This window comes from Eurosta solidaginis, chromosome 5, assembly GCF_040869045.1.
Source record: "Eurosta solidaginis isolate ZX-2024a chromosome 5, ASM4086904v1, whole genome shotgun sequence".
Lineage (NCBI taxonomy): Eukaryota > Metazoa > Arthropoda > Insecta > Diptera > Tephritidae > Eurosta > Eurosta solidaginis.
This window is the reverse complement of record NC_090323.1, coordinates 91,006,579-91,029,568: the sequence shown is the minus strand read 5'-3', so window position 1 is coordinate 91,029,568 and position 22,990 is coordinate 91,006,579. Positions and strand designations below refer to the sequence as shown.

Genomic DNA, 22,990 nt, shown 5'->3' with positions numbered 1-22,990 from the left:
TCACCCTCAGTCTCCGTTTCCAGGATATATGCTTGATGTAATGAGAAATCGGTACTATTCTCCATGATAAAAGCAGCACAATTTGCAGCAGCGCCTTTTCAATTTTCAATGGTTATGAGCGTTTTGCCGATATAGCAAACCGTGATTAAGTGCTCAAAAGTGTCGCTGTCTTATAACGTACACCAATTTCAGTCAGCAACAATGGTGCCAATATTATATTTCCTCGGTTACATCATGATCGAGTAGCATACTCAAGGCCATCATAGCAGCTGCACCTGTAGCAACAGCAGCATCCATCAATATGACCTTATAGTCTTTAACTAAATGTAGCTGAGATAATTATGTCTACTGATAGTTGTGTGAACTTACCGCGCTACCAACTACCTTACGCATAGCGGCCGCTTGCCAGGCAGCAGCCGTTGCCGCATTCATATCCATGACACTGCCACCGGCACCATTGCCGCTCATTAGACGCTGCAACTTTCGCTTCCCAATAAAAATCGTAAAGGAAAATCGTAATTAATTACGTATGCAATTATAGAGAAATAAGTATCAATATAAAGGATTGAAATTTTGCTTAGCCTCGTTAAACGTGCAAAAGCATATATAGCTTCTTTACGAACGATACCTTCAGGTTCATTATGAATAGCATCCACCATATACTCCAATATGTCCTGCGTGCGGAAATCCCCATCAAATATACAACCGATAGCTACTAATTCTGCGACGCGTTTTATTGCAGAAGCGCGGACATAGGGCTCAGTGCCTTTTATGGCCATAGCCTGCACAATCTTGCATATCCCATTCGCCGAAAAAAATTTTGAAAGGCTGGATATTTTATATGTGCTAGGTTAGCAATGGAGATAACAAGTTCTAAAATAATGTCACATACTTCCCAATTGGGATCATGGGCACAGCTATTTATAATTGGAGCCAATCGGTTAAAACTTGGTTCGTGAAGATCGTCAACAAGCAATGCCATGTTAGGTGAAAGAAAATGCTCGATAGAAAGTTGTAATAATTTGAGTGCCTGTACGCACACCTTAATTGGCAAATCTTTAGTCAGCAACAATTGCATTGCACAACTAACCAAGCATACTGTCTCTATAGAACCGTTCCAAGTGATATTTAAATCGTTCAATTAATGTTTTCATTGAAACTAAAAGAGTGTGTATAGTATTGGCATATTCGGCTGCAATTGAAAATGATGTTTCCGTCTGACTTAAACTTAACGCAATGCTATTACTTTCATATAATTTTAGGATAAATTCCTTAAGCGCATATATACAAGCTTGAAACACAATTATAGCTTCATCACGTTCCAAAATATCCACCATTGACATTGTGCCTTAAACCGATTTTACAGATACATAAATCTATGCTTGTCGACTTTGGCGTTTTTTAATATGGAGTCACGATACGTGTAACATATACATAGTGTTTGATTGCATGCTAATGCAAATATTTTCATCATATACTTTTGAATGATTTCTCTTCCTCAAAATCCTTTAAACGTAAAATCATATGTACCGGTATAAGTTGAAAACTGATTAGTTGACTTTCGAAAGGCACCAATTCATTTTCGATTTAGCCTTGTTTTGGAACACGCGTGCCCAGGTTTTGCCATAGTTTGTGATTAATTTCTGCAATTCTTAAAAAAAAAAAAAAATTCACAATAATTTCGTTCAATGCAAAAGTACATTTGAGTGCAAACCGCAATGCTCATTAAAATTATTTGAATCAACTTGTCGCTCATCTCCATTCCACTTATTGTGTAAGAATTTAGCGAAATAATATGATAATAACATTGATGAAACTTTAAGTTTAAAGTCTAACGTGGCTGATAATTTATGTTGTAATTCATTACCTTCAACATTTACCATGATTCTCTCGTTACTAATTTCAAATACATTTTCGGTTGAAAGCTTTGTAATTTCTTCATGAACCTCCTCATGTGGTATCTCACGTTTTCACATCGTATTTATATAGAATATCATATAGGAGATGACGCGCTTCACGCACTACAGACGTACAATGTGTGATCTTGATTACAATATTCTATATTAAATTGCCAAATTTTCACGGAAACCAATGTGCTATTCCAATGCTATATTGACAAATTAAGTACAGAAGTCCGATGATTGATAATTTAAGGGATGGGTTGATTCGACTCGAGTCTCTCTGTATTATTTCCAATACTTTGTCCACTAACCGTCGTTGCGTTATTTCGATTATATTCCATTCGTTTGTAGTAAGTACGAATGAAACGAATGAAATTACTTGTGGATTACGTTTACAAATACCCTCATTGATTATGTTTAAACAGCGATCAACCCATTCGAAGACGAACGGCGCCCGCAGCATGTAAGCGTTTTCTCTCGCAGCCATGTGCGTACTAAGTTTTTCAAAGTAAACATCATTGGACGCTATGAAATTTTCCTCGATAAAGTATGCGAACAGCCGCCCCAAATTTGGTGCAACTTGTAGATGGTCCTGCATTTTGTTAACAAAATATCCCAATTGCACCAATAATTCTCTCGTGTTTTTATATGTTAGCGTTATTTATTAGGTCCCTTTCCATTGATATAAGCCAGCACTTACTATTAAAGCCGCAATTATTTATCAATGCACCGTGGTAAGGAATTTTATATCCTGTATACCTGAAAAGGAAAAGAAAAATTAATAAATAAAAAAAATTAGAATCACTTACGAGCTCCCATACTCAGCACCACGTGTTAAATCAATGACATTTTTGCATTCAGGAAATGAAGAATTGTAATTAACGTCAAAAAGTCTATACTGCATTCCTAACTGCATTATTGACGTTAAAAGTTTCGTACACTAAACACATTACGCACGACAACATTTCTATACTATTAATCATTATATAGAATGAAGAGTTAAGAAAAGAAAAAGAAAACAAAATTTCACGAACTACAGCATTATCAACAGTACTCGTTGGTAATGCTGTTGAATAGTTAAAACAAACTATTGTTTTCAGCTAAGTTTCAAACCAATATTTGTTGGCAGGCCACTTGTGAAAATAAAGTTCACCGCAAATCTAAAATATATTTCAGAGCTACTTCGGCGGCACCCACCGACCAAAATTACAAAAATAAAATTATAAATAACCTAGTTCTAAGAGTCGGCGTCAGATAGATTTTGCATTGCGTACGAATTCAACTTTGACGACAAAGTTAAGGCGTACGAATTTCATTAAAGTGATCAGAATGAATGCCTCAACCTCAAAACATAACGAAAAGATAGGCAACTTCCACCTTTCAATAACTTTGACAAAAGTCGTATTTTATTTCGTTTTTAAAAGGTTCACAAATTGTGCTTTGACGTTAAATTCAGGGCTGAAATTTGGCGTAGGGTTCTAGCTGACGGCGCCCTAAGGCACCATTTACATGTACGGTTACAGAAATCACTTAAGATTTCTCCCTTATTTCTTTTCCGCCATCTTGCGCCACCCAAACAAAACCCACCTAATTTATGTGGTCATGATCAATGCTACCGATATTCTTTGCAGATCATGACCCGTTTCGAAACTCTATTGGCCAAGTCAGAGGGAAGCGCCAAGCGCTTCGACGTCGCTTGCCAGCTCTGTGGTGTGAATCACAGTATGAGGCTCTGCGCTGAGTACAGAAACAAGTCGCCCGAGGAAAGGTTACGGGCTGTCCTACTCCATAAATACTGCCCGAATTGTTTTTCGCCGTTTCATCGCGTTGACAAGTGTAAAAGCAAATATCGATGCAAAAGGTCTAACGAGAAGCATCATACTATGATTCACCTCAACGTACTGCACGCGCAGACCCCATTGTTATCGGCGACGACAACCAATCGGACCACGAGTTGTCGATCCACTTATCGGGACCAAATAAGATTTTGGCCCAACAAGTAGAGGAGGAAGAGCTGGATGAAGAAATGGCTAGAACTGAACAAAACTCATCAACCAGCAATCTTGAGAAGCGTAGTTTTCGGTCGCTGCTATACGCCGAAATGATGGTGAGCGGAAAGCCAGCAACAACAGTTGGCGGTCTCCTGACCCAACCGACCGTATTCGGGCTGGTAGTCTCAGAAGCCTTCCAAAAATAGAAGTTTTCATACAAATAAGTAATCACTGCACGGAATCTAAAAACCCATACGTTCAATTAATAAATTTTTTCTTTCTTCACAGGAGAACAGGACACGAAGCCCATCCTATGACGGGCAGTGCTCGCAGTCCGCATCTGCACATCGACGTATAGCCTAAGCTGGACGTGCGATGGCTTGTGTGCTCTCTAAATCATCTGATTAAAATTTTTTTTGTTACTTACGGCAAGGGGTCGGTATGTATAGGCCACAGGCCTAAATATGTCTTCCCTCCTTCCTAGCAATTTACTTAATTAACGAGCACATTCATAAATGTGTGTTCACAAATACACACACGCGTTCATATGTATAAGCTGGAATTGTTTATGCACATATACTTTAAACTTTTTTTACTTTACTGCTATGGACCGAATGTATAGCAACTTTCGGCGGGGAAACTTAACGAAAGTGGCTGTTTAATGGGCTCCTAGCTTTTCTCTGCCAAGCACGCGGCCTCTTTTGATCAAGCCGTCTAAGTGAAAGTATCCTGCGAAAATACATACATACACATACGTCCACGTGAGGTAAGCAATATTCCAAAATTATTTCTTTAAATATTCCGAAATATCCATATTATTTTCCACAACATTTGTTATAATTTTACTTAACACTTGTTGTTTGCAATACATTTAAATAAAACTACTTGTTATCCTAAATATTAATTCGAAATTTTCGTGTTCTTATTTTTCTCCAATTTTTCTTTACATATTTAAACGATTACGTGTGAGCGCATTGGCCACAACGTCGTTTGTTCATTTGAAATGATAAAGCAAAATTTGCACATAGATATTAGTTTTACTTATGTATTATAATCATGTTATTATTAAATATGTATTTGAGTCTACTTATCGATGATATCTTCAGCCCATGATAAAAATATAGGGAGGTAAAACCATCCCCTTTTCTCGGAGGCAATAATGGTTTTTTGATTTTTAAAAAAGTTTTAAAATCTCTCTTAAAAACTTTGTGGAATTCGAAACCAAAGGAGGCAAACAAACATTTTAGCATATTTGACTTTAACAAATGCCCGATAAAAACTAAAAATAAAATAGGTCGAAAATTTGGTATGCATTTTTTAGATCGGTTTTATAGTTTCTTTTTTAATTTGAACGATATAACCATGCGTGGTCATAATTTGATCATACCAGCATCCAGCTACCTCCATCATTACAGATGTTGCAGGTGTTCGCAGCTGGAAGATTCACCTAGTCCAATTGGGAATATTAGTTTGTAGAAGCTGAATTTCTGCGACACCTTACAGCTCACATATACATTTTCTTGTTTATCATCGATAGAATTAGGCGGCGTAGTTTTTTTCCCGTCCATCCATGTTTGGTTCTTGTTTTTTTTGTAAAAATCCCTCGCCTGGGTTAATATCCTCTAACGGAGGTCCAAGGAATCGGGCAGTTTAAATATGATTTTACCAAAAAGAAGTTGTTATTACAGATTTTTATTCCACATTACAAACGAATAGATGATTTGTGCTATACACCGGGCTGGGGCCATACATAGAGATCGAAGTTGGGGCAGAGTAATGCGCAGATCCTTCGGAAGTGTGCATTCTTCTTCGGCGATGTCTGCAAAGGCGGGAGCCTGAGTTTGAAGGAAATCACAGACTCTGCGTTCGTGTTGCTCTGGATCATACCACACCAGATCTCGAAATAGGGCTTATGCCGATGTCTTCTTAGCTGCTTTGGTGGCGCGACTACATCAATCAATGGCCTTTTTGATGCCTCGGTGCTCAAACGTCTTAAGAAGATATTCCGTGGCAGTTCTAAGTGGGAAATTTGGCAGCCCTGCAACTTTCTCTCTTGCAGCGATTTGAGGATTTTGATGCATCGTAGGCAATTACGCATGCATTTGTATTGAAGCAAAGACTGTGTTCGAACGTCACAACTAAAATGTGTTGGGGCTCCACAGTATTAACGTTATGCCATCGAAGTGGCAGCTTTTTTGTTATGTGCAAGGTCCACGTCGTGAACAATATGGCCGTATGCACGCTAAGTCAGTGCCAAGTCCTGTGATGTAAAAATTTGACGAGACAGGGGATATAAATGTTTATTGTACAGCATAGTTTTCTTTTGTTGATTCCAGTCTGCATTGACTGAGCCATGAAGCTGCCGGTCAAAACTAAGTTCCTCCTTTAAGCTTTTCAACTCGCCGGGGAATGAAGATCCCTCCGTTGTTGTCCTTCAGCAACGAGGCCAATGTTTCCAATATTTCAGGACGATTGTGGCAGAGTTATGATGAATTCCTCATCGTTGTGAAGGCTTTCCCATGAAAATCATTACACTCCAACAATTAAGAATTGGGAAGTTCTCATAAAAAATGTTGAGCTTAACGTAAGAATATTTAATATAATAAAATAAAAATCTAATGTTTGTTTATGTATTTTTTTTTTGTAATGAAAACAAAATCAAAGTAAAAAAAAATAAATAAAAATAAAAAAAAAAATAAAATAAGAATTTTAAAATTTTTTTAAATGTCATTTGACTTTCACCGGTTTTGGTGGTAGATAAAGCGGCGCGGTTTGAGGTGGAGGGTAAAGTGCAAATCCCCACGGTACCAAAAGTTAAGGTATGGATACCATGCGTGATGATGTCGGAGGATACACTGCGACTTCTGCAGAATCAGAATCCGAACATACCGACGCAGGATTGGAAGGTACTTACTGTGTCTCGGCCTACGGAGGAAGGTCAGTTTTATATCTTCCAAATAAACAAGCAGATGGGGGATATATGGTACACGCAGCTTGGAAAAATGTCCTTTGGTACAGGAACAATTTATATGCGATTTAGGAAAAGAAGCCCCTAGGATAAAGATCCTGACACGCTAGAATTGGACGAAGTCGAAAAGGACCTCAAAAGCCTAAGAGAAAAAAGACAGGTGGAGGTAGCCGACGTCACCACGAACATGCTGGAAGAGGACCAACAAGCAAATGGTGTTGCGAGTCGCACAGAGAACACCTGGCACAACAGTCACGAGAGGCTGAAAAGGGCCTCTAATACTCTAAACCAAAACGGCAAGGGGAGGACGACTACGACACGACGAAGGTGCTGGAGGGGGACAGATAGCCCAATGGTGCTGCGAGTCCTTCAGATAAACCTCCAACACAGTAAAGTGGCGTCGAGCGAACTTCTCCTAACCCTTGAGGAGGGTTCGTTTGACGTGGCGCTGATCCAGGAACCGTGGCTCTCATCGGGAGGAAAGGTTTCTGGACTTAGCGCTCGCGGTTTTGGCGCTTACTATGCGCAAACGGAAGAACGGGTGCGAGCTGTAGTAATGGTAAGGAAACAGCTGCATTCATACATATATACTGCCTAATTACACTACTGATGACCTCGTGGTGGTGGTGAAATCGCCGGGCTCAGATGGTACATGTCCGGCCATGCTACAAGTTTCAAGTAGGGCGGTCGTGGGATGGCTTAAAATAATATTCGATGGGTGCATAAACTGAATCATGTACCGCACTCTTGGAGAACTGCTCGTGTAGCTTTCCTACCAAAGGCGGGGAAGATGGGTCACGTGTATCCCAAAGATTATAGACCCAATAGCTTAACATCATTTCTGCTCAAAACCTTTGAGAGGCTGATAGATGTGTACATAAAGTCCAACGTGGATGAAAAGCTGCTATCCACAACACAGCATGCGTACACCAAAGGCAAGTCGGTAGACACCGCATTGCATAGGGTGGTAATTAGCATAGAGAAATCCCTGGAATATAAGGAGTATGCTCTAGGAGTCTTCTTGGACATTGCCTGGGCTTTCAATAATGTTTCCAAATGGGCGATTATAGATGGTCTTAATTACATTAAAGTACATCCCGCCTTAATCAGATAGATCGGCTGCATGTTAAATTGCAGGAAGATTACATCACAATGTGGATTGTATGGGGCCACGAAATCAGTGGACAGGGGCACGCCGCAGGGAGTGGTGCTATCACCTCTGCTGTGGACGCTGGTCATCAACCAAATGCTCAGGCGATTCGATGAGGGACCCGTAAAACTTACGGCTTACGCAGATGACGGTGCAATTGTCATAAGTGGCCTTCCAACGATTAGTTCTTTGATGGATCGGGCGCTTCGGGATATTCATACCTGGGCATCTAATGTCGGAGAATGGAGAAGACGGACATGGTTTTGTTTACAAAGAGGTACAAGGTCCCAAATTGGACCAGGCTTAAGTTAGGAGGGGTGACCTTACAGGAGAAACTTTGCACGAAATATCTACGAATCATCCTAGACAGTAAGCTGTCATGGAAGCTCAACGTGGAGGAGAGGGTGAAGAAGGCCTCAACGGCACTATATACATGTAAAAGAATGCTGGGGTATACGTGGGGCTTATCGCCCCATTCTCATTGGGTTTTTGCAGCGATTGTAAGCCCTATTTTATAATATGGAGTTCTTGTTTGTTTGAAAACCACACAAAAAACAACATGCCTCAAAAAATTAGAGTGGGTATGCAGAGTATAGGTGCTCAGCATTACGGGAGCTCTGAAAACAACCCCGACGGTTGCAGTGTATGCCATTCTGCACATTTTACCTGTAGACCTGGTAGCAAAGAACACAGCATTAATATCTGCAACCAGGCTCTGTGCCTTGGGGTAACTTGAGCGCCGACCATATGGCCGTAGTAGTATAGCGTCATCAATCACAAGACGAAAAGACTACCTGATTCCTCATCTGAGCTTCAAGTGAGATATTAAGGCCACAATAGAGGTGGGCGGTTTGCGCAAGGATGCGCAAATGGCGGAAGAGGCGATACTTGTGTACACAGATGGTTTCAAAGTAGTGGAAGGAGTAAGGTCTGCGGTATACTGTGCTGATCCGGAAATAAGCAGATCCTTCAGGCTGCCGGATTACTGTAGCGTTTTCCAGGCGGAAATATTAGCCGTAACCAAAGCAGTAGAAATACTGGAAGATAATAGCTTAAGCTGCAATCGTGTTCTAAATGCGTGTTAGAGTGTAAGCAGTCTCTAGAGTGATCGGGACAGGGAGAAGCATTTATCTATATTGGGTTCTAGGGCATATGGGAATAGATGGGAATGAAAAAGCTGACGAACTAGCTAAAAAGAGCGCATCCCTTGAAGCTTGCTCCGCAGACGTCCCAATTAGACTGGGCGACTCGAAGGCGAGAGGTGCCTATGATCGACCAAGCGGGAAAGGCGTGGGTTCAAGCGCGGGACTGTAAAGTGTCGAAGATTATGTGTAGGTCTTACAACCTTAGACTAACCAAGTTGCTTCTATCATTAAAAAGAGATGACTGTAGACTCATGAAGGGTATTCTGACTGGACACTGCCTTCTGGCGTCACATGCTTTTAAATTAGGCTTGGCCAGTGTTAGCAGATGTGGGAAGTGCGGGTTGGAGGAGGAAACGATCGAGCCCGTTCTTTGCTCGTGCCCTGCAGCTATTAGGAGTGATACAGCTGTCAGATCTAGAAGCAGCAACTGGCTTAAGTTCTAGTACTTTCCAAGAGGACGGAGTTATTTTATAACATAGGTCCTGGTTTTTGATGGGGTTTTTCAGTTTGGTCGTTAAAATAAACTTCTGGTAACACCGTGGACCGGCTAGTTCATGCTAACCTATATTTAGATCACCACATAGTATTATGTGTCCATAAATTACGCTAAATCTATTGATCTGCTGAAAGAAATAGCTTAAATCGCATTGTTTGCTGTTCGTATATACCACCTCGTTCGGATATGGATGTTTATGATAGTCATAGCTCGGCCATCTGTGATTTGCATTCGCAGTTGGGATATAACGATCGACTTGTTGTTGTTGGTGACTTTAACTTGCCAACAGTTAGTTGGGTTAATATAAGTGATTCAAACTTTTTAACTCCCACTGCTCAACATGAGTTTCTCAATTGCTTGTTAGACTCATCTCTTTTACAGATTAACAATGTTCCAAATAGTGGAAATAAAATGCTGGATTTAGTATTTGTGGATGGCTCGGTGGGTACTGCCCTTACGCAAATACCACCTTTATCCCTTCCAGAAGACCCTCTTCACCCTACGCTAGAGATATCACTTGATATCAGTTTACCCCGTAGGATTCAAGTACAGTCTCGTCCCCGATCTAGATGCTTCTACAAAGCGAATTTCATTATGCTCAATGATCTGTTGGCTTCCCATGATTGGTCGGATCTCTATGCTTGCACTGATGTCGATTCGGCTATCTCTATATTTTACAGTACGCTTGATAGCTTCTTTGATACCTGCATTCCTACTCGCTATACCCTATGTTCGAATAAGCCCCCTTGGTTTTCAAGGCAACTTATAAGACTTAATAACATCAAATCTAGGCTTTATAAGAGGTTCAAGAAATCTGGAGCATCTGCAGACCTCTCTAAATATCTAATAGCTCGTTATAAATTTCACCGTCTTAATCAGCTTTGTTATAAAAATTACTTGAGTTGTTGTAAAGCCCAATTTTTAGAAATCCCAAAAAGTTTTACAGTTTCGTAAATTCAAAGCGGATACAAATGCAATACATTTAAATAAAACTACTTGTTATCCTAAATATTAATCCGAAATTTTCGTGTTCTTATTTTTCTCCAATTTTTCTTTACATATTTAAACGATTACGTGTGAGCGCATTGACCACAACGTCGTTTGTTCATTTGAAATGATAAAGCAAAATTTGCACATAGATATTAGTTTTACTTATGTATTATAATCATGTTATTATTAAATATGTATTTGAGTCTACTTATCGATGATATCTTCAGCCCATGATAAAAATATAGGGAGGTAAAACCATCCCCTTTTCTCGGAGGCAATAATGGTTTTTTGATTTTTAAAAAAGTTTTAAAATCTCTCTTAAAAACTTTGTGGAATTCCAAACCAAAGGAGGCAAACAAACATTTTAGCATATTTGACTTTAACAAATGCCCGATAAAAACTAAAAATAAAATAGGTCGAAAATTTGGTATGCATTTTTTAGATCGGTTTTATAGTTTCTTTTTTAATTTGAACGATATAACCATGCGTGGTCATAATTTGATCATACCAGCATCCAGCTACCTCCATCATTACAGATGTTGCAGGTGTTCGCAGCTGGAAGATTCACCTAGTCCAATTGGGAATATTAGTTTGTAGAAGCTGAATTTCTGCGACACCTTACAGCTCACATATACATTTTCTTGTTTATCATCGATAGAATTAGGCGGCGTATTTTTTTTCCCGTCCATCCATGTTTGGTTCTTGTTTTTTTTGTAAAAATCCCTCGCCTGGGTTAATATCCTCTAACGGAGGTCCAAGGAATCGGGCAGTTTAAATATGATTTTACCAAAAAGAAGTTGTTATTACAGATTTTTATTCCAAATTACAAACGAATAGATGATTTGTGCTATACACCAGGCTGGGGCCATACATAGAGATCGAAGTTGGGGCAGAGTAATGCGCAGATCCTTCGGAAGTGTGCATTCTTCTTCGGCGATGTCTGCAAAGGCGGGAGCCTGAGTTTGAAGGAAATCACAGACTCTGCGTTCGTGTTGCTCTGGATCATACCACACCAGATCTCGAAATAGGGCTTATGCCGATGTCTTCTTAGCTGCTTTGGTGGCGCGACTACATCAATCAATGGCCTTTTTGATGCCTCGGTGCTCAAACGTCTTAAGAAGATATTCCGTGGCAGTTCTAAGTGGGAAATTTGGCAGCCCTGCAACTTTCTCTCTTGCAGCGATTTGAGGATTTTGATGCATCGTAGGCAATTACGCATGCATTTGTATTGAAGCAAAGACTGTGTTCGAACGTCACTACTAAAATGTGTTGGGGCTCCACAGTATTAACGTTATGCCATCGAAGTGGCAGCTTTTTTGTTATGTGCAAGGTCCACGTCGTGAACGCCGTATGCACGCTAAGTCAGTGCCAAGTCCTGTGATGTAAAAATTTGACGAGACAGGGGATATAAATGTTTATTGTACAGCATAGTTTTCTTTTGTTGATTCCAGTCTGCATTGACTGAGCCATGAAGCTGCCGGTCAAAACTAAGTTCCTCCTTTAAGCTTTTCAACTCGCCGGGGAATGAAGATCCCTCCGTTGTTGTCCTTCAGCAACGAGGCCAATGTTTCCAATATTTCAGGACGATTGTGGCAGAGTTATGATGAATTCCTCATCGTTGTGAAGGCTTTCCCATGAAAATCATTACACTCCAACAATTAAGAATTGGGAAGTTCTCATAAAAAATGTTGAGCTTAACGTAAGAATATTTAATATAATAAAATAAAAATCTAATGTTTGTTTATGTAATTTTTTTTTGTAATGAAAACAAAATCAAAGTAAAAAAAAAAAATAAATAAAAATAAAAAAAAAGTAAAATAAGAATTTTAAAATTTGTTTAAATGTCATTTGACTTTCACCGGTTTTGGTGGTAGATAAAGCGGCGCGGTTTGAGGTGGAGGGTAAAGTGCAAATCCCCACGGTACCAAAAGTTAAGGTATGGATACCATGCGTGATGATGTCGGAGGATACACTGCGACTTCTGCAGAATCAGAATCCGAACATACCGACGCAGGATTGGAAGGTACTTACTGTGTCTCGGCCTACGGAGGAAGGTCAGTTTTATATCTTCCAAATAAACAAGCAGATGGGGGATATATTGTACACGCAGCTTGGAAAAATGTCCTTTGGTACAGGAACAATTTATATGCGATTCAGGAAAAGAAGCCCCTAGGATAAAGATCCTGACACGCTAGAATTGGACGAAGTCGAAAAGGACCTCAAAAGCCTAAGAGAAAAAAGACAGGTGGAGGTAGCCGACGTCACCACGAAGATGCTGGAAGAGGACCAACAAGCAAATGGTGTTGCGAGTCGCACAGAGAACACCTGGCACAACAGTCACGAGAGGCTGAAAAGGGCCTCGAATACTCTAAACCAACACGGCAAGGGGAGGACGACTACGACACGACGAAGGTGCTGGAGGAGGACAAACAGCCCAATGGTGGTGCGAGTCCTACAGATAAACCTTCAGCACAGTAAAGTGGCGTCGAGCGAACTCCTCCTGGTTAGGAAACAGCTGCATTCATATATTCTGCCTAATTACACTACTGAGAATCTCGTAGTGGTGGCCGTTGAGCAAAAGAATAAGAGGCATGGATGGAGTGCAAGAGGCTAGTACAGGACAAAGGGCGCAAAGGGCGGCTGATCATAGGCGCGGATGCAAATGCGTACCACAATGCGTGGGGAGGAGCAGATACGAAGGAGAGAGGCGAATCTCTATTTTGTTACATCCTGCAAACCAATTTGCAGATAGCCAAAAGGGGAAATGTCCATACATACATTGGTCCAACATCCAGCAAAGTTCTGGATATTACATTGAGCTGCGAACGTGATATATCAAGGTATAATTGGATGGTTCTTGATAGACCATCCTTCTCCTTCAGCTCCTAAAGAGGGCAGGGAAGAGAGGAACCTTTAGAAACCCTAGGCCAAAGAACTGGCCCAAATTCCAGAAAAAGGTAAAAATAAAACTGGGACAACCCAAAAAGGTTGCCAACGTGGTGGAACTGAAGGAGTCTAATGAATTCCTGACAAGGACGCTGGGCCCAGCCCATGGATCGATGAGCTTTGCAGCAGAATAAACGGCTACCTCCCTGATCTCTCCAGTTTTTTAGCCTCGCGACACCTGGCATTATCACCGACTAAATCCTCCGCGACCTTATTCACAACATGGACGTCCCAAATGTCGACCGTTTTGAACATCCACGTCAATGGCACTACGCTACCGACTATCCTACACCCCAAAATCTTGGGTGTGACGTTTGATCTACATTTTGGTGAGCACGCAGCCGCAATTGTTCCGTAAATCCAGAGCCGTAATAAAATCCTCAAATCCCTTGCTGGCAGTGCTTGGGAAACAGACAAGGAAACGCTCATTACCACATACAAAGAAATTGGCCAGCCGTTTGCGTGCTACGCGCCCCCTATATGGTCGCCAAGCCTAAAAACTACCCACTGGAAGAAACTACAGGCCTGCCAAAATACTACGCTCAGAACCGCCGCGGGCTGTCTTCTTATGTCCCTAGAACACCATCTACATAATGAGGCGAGAATACTCCCCATCAGAGAGATAAATGAGATGTTAACCAAACAGTTCCTGTTGAATATCCAGAAACCTGGCCATCCCAACAGACATCTGATTGATGAGCCAACACCGCCTAGGGACTTAAGGAGTCATCTGCGTAAGCATTTTGAGGTAATACGGCACCTGAGAATTTAGCCGTATTAAGCAAAAAAACACAAGCAGATCCTTGGCGAACTCGGCAAACAGGCGTCCGACCTTTATGCCGGAATTGCCCGTTGAATAAAGTACTCAGGGAAAAATACCCAAAACTTGCGGAAGAGGAACGGATGCTCCCCAGAGAAACGCCAGTCACTCTGGCTCAACTTCGTTCTGGATACTGTAACAGGTTAAACTCTTGCATATCCAGAATCAACCCCGACATACAAAATGTATGCCCCGCTTGCAATGTGTCCGCACATGGCACCAACCATCTCTTTAATTGTAATGTGGAACCAACGCCTCTAACACCCCTTTCATTATGGTCCACCCCTGTCGAAACAGCAAGTTTCCTTGGACTCCCGTTAGAGGATATTGATGACAATTTGTGATCGGTCGCATCTATTAGGTGGGGCGAAACATTGCTACAACAACAACAACAACTATAACAAAGCTTTCCCTTTAATAAGAATGCGAGGAAAAGCAAATTGGTGAGCAATGAGCTGAGTTTTCTAAGAAGACAGGTAAAATAAATATTTAAGCTAGCAAATACCGGGGAAAGCGAAGCTTTTCGAGACGAGTACAGAGATCTACTGAGGAGCTACGAGCGTAAAATTTCCAGGGCGAAGAGAATCTCATGGAAATGTTTCTGTACGGACATAGAGTGCTGAGAGAACTGGCCCAAATTCCAGAAAAAGGTAGAAATAAAACTGGGACAACCCAAAAAGGTTGCCAACGTGGTGGAACTGAAGGAGTCTAATGAATTCCTAACAAGGACGCTGGGCACAGCCCATGGATCGATGAGCTTTGCAGCAGAATAAACGGCTACCTCCCTGATCTCTCCAGTTTTTTAGCCTCGCGACACCTGGCATTATCACCGACTAAATCCTCCGCGACCTTATTCACAAAATGGACGTCCCAAATGTCGACCGTTTTGAACATCCACGTCAATGGCACTACGCTACCGACTATCCTACACCCCAAAATCTTGGGTGTGACGTTTGATCTATATTTAATTGTTCCGTAAATCCAGAGCCGTAATAAAATCCTCAAATCCCTTGCTGGCAGTACTTGGGAAACAGACAAGGAAACGCTCATTACCACATACAAAGAAATTGGCCAGCCGTTTGCGTGCTACGCGCCCCCTATATGGTCGCCAAGCCTAAAAACTACCTACTGGAAGAAACTACAGGCCTGCCAAAATACTACGCTCAGAACCGCCGCGGGCTGTCTTCTTATGTCCCTAGAACACCATCTACATAATGAGGCGAGAATACTCCCCATCAGAGAGATAAATGAGATGTTAACCAAACAGTTCCTGTTGAATATCCAGAAACCTGGCCATCCCAACAGACATCTGATTGATGAGCCAACACCGCCTAGGGACTTAAGAAGTCATCTGCGTAAGCATTTTGAGGTAATACGGCACCTGAGAATTTAGCCGTATTAAGCAAAAAAGACACAAGCAGATCCTTGGCGAACTCGGCAAACAGGCGTCCGACCTTTATGCCGGAATTGCCCGTTGAATAAAGTACTCAGGGAAAAATACCCAAAACTTGCGGAAGAGGAACGGATGCTCCCCAGAGAAACGCCAGTCACTCTGGCTCAACTTCGTTCTGGATACTGTAACAGGTTAAACTCTTACATATCCAGAATCAACCCCGACATACAAAATGTATGCCCCGCTTGCAATGTGTCCGCACATGACACCAACCATCTCTTTAATTGTAATGTGGAACCAACGCCTCTAACATCCCTTTCATTATGGTCCACCCCTGTCGAAACAGCAAGTTTCCTTGGACTCCCGTTAGAGGATATTGATGACAATTTGTGATCGGTCGCATCTATTAGGTGGGGCGAAACATTGCTACAACAACAACAACAACTATAACAAAGCTTTCCCTTTAATAAGATTGCGAGGAAAAGCAAATTGGTGAGCAATGAGCTGAGTTTTCTAAGAAGACAGGTAAAATAAATATTTAAGCTAGCAAATACCGGGGAAAGCGAAGCTTTTCGAGACGAGTACAGAGATCTACTGAGGATCTACGAGCATAAAATTTCCAGGGCGAAGAGAATCTCATGGAAATGTTTCTGTACGGACATAGAGTGCTCCAGCGAAACAGCACGGTTGAAAAAAGTCGCAGCAAGGGGAAATATATTCCAGGGACTAATAAAGAAAGAGACCGGGGAATGGTCACGTAATAGTGAGGAATCCCTTGAGGTGCTTTTCAATACATATTTCCCATCGGGAGATGGTTTAGAAGAGCCAACAGACAGAACTCACACTTCGATCACGGAGCGGGTAGTACCGGGCTTGGTGACCGATACAAAGGTCGAATGGGCAGTGAAGACATTTTCTAAGTTTAAATTGCCGAATCCAGATGGTATATTCCCGGCCATGCTACAAGTTTCAAGTAGAGCGGTCGTGGAATGCCTCAAAATAATATTCGATTGGTGCATACGAGTAAATCATGTACCGCACTCTTAGAGAACTACTCGTGTAGCTTTTCTACCAAAGGCGGGGAAGATCGGTCATGTGCATCCCAAATACAAAAACACCCAGCGGGTTAGGGGGTCAGAATATGCACGCGATAGGTACGCCTGTCGTAAGGAGCGACTAGAATACCAGATTCAAGGGGCTGTGCGGCGCAACCCTTTCAGGTTGCCAGGGCAATATATAGCTTCTCCAAACAAATTGTCAACCTCACCTATCCGCGGCGAATCCTGTTGCAATAACAGACGAGGTTCTTGGGGTCCTCATGGAACTTGGAGGTGAGGAGGGAGGGATGGCCTGGAAGTTTCATTTGGCCATATAAATCGTTCCCGAGAAAGTCGGGCTAGCACCTTAATGATGCTGTATTACCGGGGCGTACCGGATCTGTATCCGCCAAAGGACCATCACATCGATAACACTCCCCAAAGCATTCGGGTAAACACCTTATCGCTTCAACAACAACAACAACTATAGACCCATCAGCTTAACACTATTTCTGCTCAAAACCTCTGAGAGGCTGATAGATGTGTACATAAAGTCCAACATGGATGAAAAGCTGCTCTCCACAACACAGCATGCGTACAACAAAAGCAAGTCTGTAGACACCGCATTCCATATGGCTACCCAGATGACGTTGCAATTGTAATAAGTGGAAAGTGCCTTCCAACGATTAGCTCTTTGATGGATCGGGCGCTTCGGGATGTTCATACCTGGCCATCTTATAAAATGTTTGAAGAAGATAAAACAAAGCAATTTCAATGTGCGGTTATGTTCAGCGCAGAAATCTGATTGTTCTTTATTCAGAAATACTTTCTCTTTATAGTAAAATGACTTAAAATAATATTACAATATTTACATACAATACTTACACACTAAGAAAAACTACATTCTATTTCTATATACCAAATCAGCAAATATTTTTATTGCCTAACTATGCAATAACATTCGGTAAGTCACGTTGACAGACTGATGTATCGATCAGTCATGCTGATCAGGTTTATGTTTCCCTAAGTGTTTTTGAAACCTATACATATTGTGAAATATTTGATTGCAATATTGCTCATTGCATACAAATTTCGCTATGGGTGGAAGCCCATGATCTTTTTTCAAATGGCTGATAAGTAAACATGAAGTTAAGTGATTTTTGTTACATAAAAAACAAGCAAATTTTTGGCATTTTTAACAATTAAGAAAATAAAAGATTAGTTTTCTAATTTGCTAAGTAAATTTGAAACTGGAGGAAAATCTTCAGGTTTAAGATCAAAAAAGTACTAAGTAAAACCCGAACAGCATGGAGCAGTAACAACACAATACAATATTTAGAATCTGAAAAAAAATTTATTTAAATTTATAAATATTTTATAATTTTGATGCTTTGATAAATCTTTATAATATAGTTTAGAAAGTAATAACTCTCGGCTGGCTTGGTCTTTTACTTCAGCATTTAAGATAGGAAGGATTATTTTATAAAATTTGTCCAGTTTTAATAATAGCTGGTTTCCAATACCTGGATGCATTATATTGAAATCAATATCAACCTGTTATATATAAATAATTTTTAGTTGTTGTTTTTAAGCTTAATGTATGAAAACGTTTTTAACTCAATTTATAAAAATTTTAATTTATTAAATATTATGGGAAAAATTTAAACAACGCGACATTGAAAGGGTCAACTGATATCGCGTTTTAATTTTTCCCTAAATATTTAATAAATTTAAAAAAAATGTAATGAAAATAAAACTTTGAGCTATCGCCATTTTCTTACCAATTCGTAACCGTTAAAATCATTGTAGCGCGGCCAAGCTGCCAGCAAATCCGATAGAGAGCCCTTACACTTATTTATAAAAACGCCCAATACTGTTTTACTTTTTCCCAAGAAGTGCAGTTATGGGCTAGCCAACATTGTTTTTCCAAAACATTATCTGCAATATAAAGAGTTAAATATTGTTCAAAGAACAAATTCTTAAAAAAGTATTAGTCAGTATTGCATACCATCCAAATTATTTTCATGAGCATCTTGCGTATCAGAAGTGACTTGCTTTTCCAATTTTGTGGCATTGGCCCAACGGGAGAACAATTTCCCACTCGGATTCTTTTTCCCCTTTTTCCTTTCCAAAAGTAAAACTCCTAAAATATAAGAATAAGAAAGGATGTTTGTAAGTTTTTGATAGTTATCATCGAATGCATTCAATTACCTTGCTTTCTTTTGGAAATACCGCAACAATTTCATTGGCCCACTTCCTCATATATGAATATTGCATTTTACGCCCCAAGGCAGTATAATTATCCACTATGCAATGAGTCAAAATCTTCTGGTTCCTACTATCCAGGTAACCGTTTTTTTCGTGGAAAGTTAAAACAAGTTGACCTTTTACTGTTTTTTTTTAACAACTCCAAAAGGTTCAAACAGGTGGAATTTTCATAACAAGAAGGTGGCGAATCTCGGTGATTTAGCGGAGGACAAATCCTCAGAAATTTTTTCGAGCCATTCCAGAATTTTGTTGTTTGTCGCTAAAGTCTCTTGGTCACAAATAAATGGAATTGCCTTAAAAAAAGAAATCAGTATATTATTCAATTCAATTCAATTTATTTGATACATTTGTACAAGTGAGACTATTGTCTCTTAAAGTACATCGATATTTGGATAATGTGAGTATAACAATATTTATATTAATATAAAAGAAATAACAGAAAAAGGCAATGTAGATTCGAGAAAATAGCTAGAATAGTCTTTTTCGTATATCAAAAAATTCAGACAAGGCCAATTTAAAGCGCGATGCATTGTGCTCATTTTTAATAAAATTAGGTAATGAGTTCCATACTTTGATAGTACTGACAAATAACGTCCTTGATGATGAGAGATATTTATGGCGTGGAACGATGAGGTTACAGGTTCTGTCAGATCTAGCAAAACATAAGTTTCGGAATAGGTATTCTGGTTGTTTTTTATTTATTTATTTATTTATTTGACATAGTGGTTGTATCTGTAAGACAAAGCCTTTTTAAGTACATCAGCAAGTTTAAAAACAAAATAAATAATTAAAAATTGAAGTTGTTATAACATCATTTATAAATTAATTTATTCAGGAAAATTAGATTACGATAGTTTAGGAAGATAGTAAGACTGCAATCAAGTATTTTAAACGAAAACTGATATGTGGTCAAATTTTCGCTTTAAGTAAATATATTTTGCACAATTGTTCAATGCAAGTTGTAGCTTATTTCTAGACTTGCAGTATATATCACCAAACACTAATCCTCCAAACGAAATGAAAGGAACTATTAGTGATCTGACTAACATTAATTTGACGTTTGGAGGAATGAAAGCAGCTGTGTACCACAATTTCCTTAACACAAAATATATTTTTGATAAAACGTAGTTAATATGATCAACACAGTTAAAATTGGAATTTAGTTTGAACCCTAAACTACTAACGACCGACTCATACTTAATGGTAATATCCTGTAGCATAACCGACGGCAAATTCTCTACTAGTTGCGGAGAATGCGAAATGCAAATAGATTTTGTTTTAGACGCATTTAGATTTATATTATTATCACTCTACCACGAAGAGATGCTTCCGAGATCCTCGTTCGTCCTACAAACCAAATCTTCAGATAAGCCAATAGGGCGAGATAAATATATTTGTGCATCATCAGCATATATATGTACTGAAACACTTTTACAGCAATGAGTAATATCGTTAATGCACATACTGAACAACATTGGTCCAAGTATAGATCCCTGAGGCACCCCCAGCACAGGCACTTTGTCTCAGAGCAACCACTTTTAACTACTACCTTCTGCCAACGATTTGTAAGATATTTTTTGAGCAATCTTGAAGCTCTAGAAGAGAGTCCAAAGTAGCGTCGTAATATCATTAAGAGAATGGAATGATCTTCTGTATCAAAGGCTTTCGAAAAATATAAAAGTGACATCACAGTCAAATCACCCCTATCAGATACCTTGAGTAAAGCCGTCGCACAACTATGGCTCGCTCTATAACCAGACTGGCATTCTGAGAGAAGGTTGTTCTTATTGAGGTGTTCGGTGATTTGGGCCACCACTAACTTTTCCCAGATTTTAGAAAGAGCGGGTAGTATGCTTATCGGCCGAAACTCCATAGGCAAAACAGCCGATGGCTTTTTAGCAATAGGAATAACTTTTGCTATCTTCCAAGCATCGGGAAAAGTTGAAGTCGTTATCGAAAAGTTAAAAATATGTTAATATTGAAACAATGTTGATTGCAATAAGTTTTACAAACCTAAGGCTTATACCGTCGTCACCAACGGCATTGGACTTTATTGAGAATAGACTTCTTATGACATCATCCTCTGTAACTCCGAAAAATTGAAATTTGTTATTATCTGGCGTGTACATCACATTTTCATTAAGTTTGAAATTTTGACTATTTATATAACTACTCGACTGTAAAAAGAAGTCATTGATGGAGTCAGGGTCCAAATCGCATTTCGAATCATTTCCTGGACAATAAAACAAACCAACTTACCTTTTATTTCCGCCACCTTTTCAAACCCGCCTTAAATTTGATGCGCTCTCCGAAATATTTTGTATCCTATCGATCAAAAAAAAGCTTCAACATCTTCAATTTAACTTTTCTTGAGAACGAAAAAGGAATTAATTCCGCGCCCAATTAGAATTGTTAAAATCTTATTTGACAATCCCCAAACATTTAAACAATTCTAATATTTCATCATTGCCTTGGCTTGGTTGAGATGAAACAAAAATATTGCTTTCTCCATACATATCTCACAAAGTCACTGAAAAGAAACAAGAAAAGGTACACATGTATTGCACTATCAAAATTAAAACGAAAGTAATCACCGCACTATATTTTATTATTATTATATAATTTACTACCTTTTAGAACACCAAACAGAAAACTCAGGATATTTGTGAACATTTCTCATCCAAATCAAAAACTCAACTGGCACCTATTAATATAAGAGCAATTAAAATATGGCACGTGTTATTTCTTGAACATGCATTTGCACGTATTTAGCAAAAGTAACGGGAGAAAAAGAGTGTCGCTGTCGCCAAAAATAAGAACTTTTCCTTCTTAAGTTATCTCCTTGTTTTCAGCCGATTTCCTTCTCAATAAATTTGAGAAGAAAATTAAGCTAAAATCTAGAAGATTTTCTAGCAAAAATTTTTTCAGTTTTGTCCCGTCTCGCTCTCCTCGGTCAAAAAGATTTTTTAGACGTCGATTTCTTTGATTATAGGTGAACTTTTTGACTCTGTGTATCCACTGGGGCAACAGGCGACCGAAATGTAGATTTTGATGATTTCTAAATTTGCATCGCCTGACCGGACAGATGTGCCTTGAAGTTCCAGGACACTGTTCAATCGGTCGACGTCGGGATGAAATAAATTATATTGCACTAAGGTGTGGGTGATAAATGCAAGCCCGCCTCCATTTCCACTCCCGCGATCTGTTCTGTAAACGCTATACCCAGAGCAGGTCTGCAAAGCAGATCTTGCCGTGAGTTTGGTCTCTTGGATCGCAGCAATGCGGAGGTTAAGCCGTTTCATAAAATCGACTATCTTCGTGACTTTCCTAGTTAACCCAATACAGTTTAACTCCAGAATTCTGAAGTGCATCGGGAAAGACGTGATCACTCTGGGGTTATATGACGGGTGACTACGCCTATGGCCCTGGGACTGGAATTCGTTGAGTAAGCACTAGAGTACTCGGTTCAGTTAGGTTTGCGGCCTGGCAGCATGGCGCGATGAAACCCGTCGGGGGGTTGCCCTCGCTGAGACCAGAAAACCTAAGAAATTCGCACCGTCGAAGGCAGGAACTGCATTGGGCAGATGTCGCTAGCATATAGATTCTGTGCTGGCAAACGGTGCAAAAGATGGTATGGACTGAGAATCTGTTTCCCTGACCTACTTTTGTGCTAGTACCAGAAAGAGGGGGAAAAGAATACGGGGGAAGAAGGTGATGCTGGATGAGATTATAGTTACGGGTAGGAGCGACCGTATGAGCTGGAGGCGCTGTACGACCCGAGCAACAGCAGGTACTTGTTGTGTCTTGCTGAGCAACGGAGCTTCTAGATGGTAGTGGGGGTGCTGTTGTGCAGACTACGGGACACCCTTGGACGTGAATAGCAAG

The 22,990-nt window shown here is 40.1% G+C and overlaps 1 protein-coding gene and 2 pseudogenes across 3 annotated transcripts in view; 2 read left to right on the top strand and 1 right to left on the bottom strand.

Moving 5' to 3' along the window:
• LOC137253437 (limbic system-associated membrane protein) overlaps positions 1-22,990 on the top strand; it is a 795,865-nt gene that overhangs the window by 403,434 nt on the left and 369,441 nt on the right. The window lies entirely within an intron of this gene.
• LOC137252786 (uncharacterized) lies at positions 2,623-21,621 on the bottom strand (annotated as a pseudogene).
• On the top strand, positions 12,914-16,193 carry LOC137252787 (uncharacterized; annotated as a pseudogene).